The sequence below is a fragment of the Sapajus apella genome, unplaced genomic scaffold, assembly GCF_009761245.1.
Source record: "Sapajus apella isolate SASKATOON/1434 unplaced genomic scaffold, GSC_monkey_1.0 scaffold71, whole genome shotgun sequence".
NCBI lineage: Eukaryota > Metazoa > Chordata > Mammalia > Primates > Cebidae > Sapajus > Sapajus apella.
The window spans coordinates 9,415,425-9,418,239 of NW_022437011.1; positions in this window are offsets into that span (position 1 = coordinate 9,415,425).

Sequence of the window (2,815 nt, forward strand, 5' to 3'; positions counted from 1 at the left end):
GTGGTGGCTCACACCTGTAATCCCAGCACTTTGGGAGGCTGAGGTGGGTACATCACCTGAGGTCAGGAGCTCGAGACTAGCCTGACCAATATGTTGAAATCCTGACTTTTTTAAAAAAAAAAAAAAAGGAAAGAAAGAAGTGAAGTTGTGAAATGAGCAAAGGATAGTTAGAGGTAAAATAGGAAAGGTTATTGATATTCAGTAATGAACAGAGAATATGTTCATGTGCCACATATAAGACATTTTGGTCAGTGACGGACCATATTATGACAAGTGGTTCCATAAGATAATGGAGCCAAAAAATTCCTGTTGCCTAGTGACGTTGTAGCTGTTATGTGGCGCAATTCCATTTTTTTTTTATTTTGTTTTGTTTTGTTTTAGAGCCAATTCTGTAAATTTTTAAAAATTCCATTGAAAAAGATAAATTTAATGTAGCCTGAGTATACAGTGTTTATAAAGTCTGCAGTAGTGTACAATAATCAGTAATGTTCAGGCCTTCATATTCACTCATCACTGACTCATCTAGAGCAACTTCCAGTCTTGCAGACTCTGCTCATGCCCTATAGAGGTATGTCATTTTAAAATCTTTTTTCCCCATGTTTTTACTGCACCTTTTCTGTTTAGATATGTTTATTAAGATACACAAATAACATTGTGTTATAGTCGCCTACGGTATTCAGTACACTAACATGCTGAACAGGTTTGTAGCCTAGGAGCAATAAGGCTGTGTACCGTGTGGCCTAGGTGTGGTAGATTATACCATCTAGGTTTGTGTAAGTACACTTTCATGTTCCTACAGCTACAGATTTCTTAGAATGTATGCCTTTTATTACGTTTAGCATAACTATATTCCCTTCATACCACATTTCAATCTGAGTGGTTGCTAAAATACTCAAAGAAACTCCTTGTTCTTATGTTATCCACATTTGCCCCAAAACCCCCTTTTTTTTTTTTGAGACGGAGTTTTGCTCTTGTTGCCCAGGCTGGAGTGCAGTGGTGCGATCTCGGCTCATCATAACCTCTGCCTCCCGGGTTCAAGCAATTCTCCTGCCTCAGCCTCCTGAGTAGCTGGGATTATGCGCCACTACGTTAGACTAATTTTGCAGAGACAGTGTTTTTCCATGTTGGCCAGGCTCATCTTGAACTCCCAACCTCAGGTGATCCACCCACCTCAGCCTCCCAAAGTGCTGGGATTACAGGCATGGCTTTTTTTTTTTTTTTTTTTTCTTGAGATGGAGTTTTACTCTTGTTGCCCTGTCTGGAGTGCAATGGCACCATCTTGGCTCACTGCATCCTTCGCCTCCTGGGTTCAAGTGATTCTCTTGCCTCAGCCTCCATAGTAGCTGGAATTACAGGCATGCGCCATCACATCCAGCTAATTTTTGTATTTTTAGTAGAGACAGGGTTTCACCATGTTGGTCAGGCTGGTCTCAAACTCCTGACCTCAGGTGATCCACCCGCCTCAGTCTCCCAAAGTGCTGGGATGATAAGCGTGAGCCACTGCACCCGGCCTAAAACATCTTTTTAATTCAAGTTCAGTAATTACATTGTAATATATTCTGTATGTCACTATAAACTAACCTTTTTTTTTTGAGACAGAATTTACCTCATCCCCCAAGCTGGTTGGAGTACAGTGGTGAGATTATAGTTCACTGCAGCCTCAAATTTCTGGGCTTAAATAATCTCACTGCTTCAGCCCCCTGAGTAGCTAGGACTACAGAAATGTGCTACCACATCCCCAGCTATTTTTAAAATTATTATCAATTTTTTTGTAGAGACGGGGTCTCACTATGTTGACCAGATTGGTCTCGAACTCCTGAGCTTAAAAATCCTCCAGCCTCAGCCTCCCAAAGTGCCAAGATTATAGGCATGAGCCCCTGTGCCCGGCCTTTAGACTTTCTATTTCCTGACACTATTGATGATTGGACTAAACGGACTAGACTTTCTTTTGGAAATTTTTTGTATGCATTTTTTTAATCTTCCAATTTGTAAGTATTTGAGCACTAATATTCTGCTTGGCACCCTATTAAGTATTAACCCACTCAGACATTTGAGTGCCTCTCATGTTCCAGTCTCTACAGAACGCGGTGAAGAATGTGATATACTTCATCTCTCATTTAAGGAGTCATAATTAAACGTTAAAGGGATAGAGATGAGTTTATGCAGAGGTTAACTTTTGGTAGTTGTGGATAAATTAAAAATGAAATATAGGGAGGCTGAGACAGGGGAATCACTTGATCCTGGGGGGCAGAGATTGCAGTGAGCCAAGATGGTGCCACTGCACTCCAGCCTGGCAACAGAGTGAGAGTCTGTCTAAACAACAGCAACAAAAAGAAATAACTATATCGTACCATATATGATACTAGATTTATATAGTACAGTTAATAAAATAGCTTCCTAGGCCCATGAGAATAAAGAGTTAAGATTTTTTTTTTTTGGCCTAAGATAGTTAAGTCTAATCTTTTTAATTGCAGATGTTTGGTGTGGATGTGTTTGTGTTGTGTTTTTTTGCTTTGGGTGGGGGTGTTAGATGCATAACTGCGGCAGAGTGCAGTGGCTCATGCCTGTAATCCCAGCACTTTGGAAGGCCAAGGCAGGCGGATAATGAGGTCAAGAGATCCAGACCATCCTCACCAACATGATGAAACCACATCTCTACTGAAAATAGAAAAGTTAGCTGGGTGTGGTAGCTCAGCGCCGGTAGTCCAGCTACTCAGGAGGCTGAGGCAGGAGAATCACATGAACCTGGGAGGTGGAGGTTGCAGTGAGCCAAGATCGCACCGCTGCACTCCAGCCTGGTGACAGAGTGAGACAC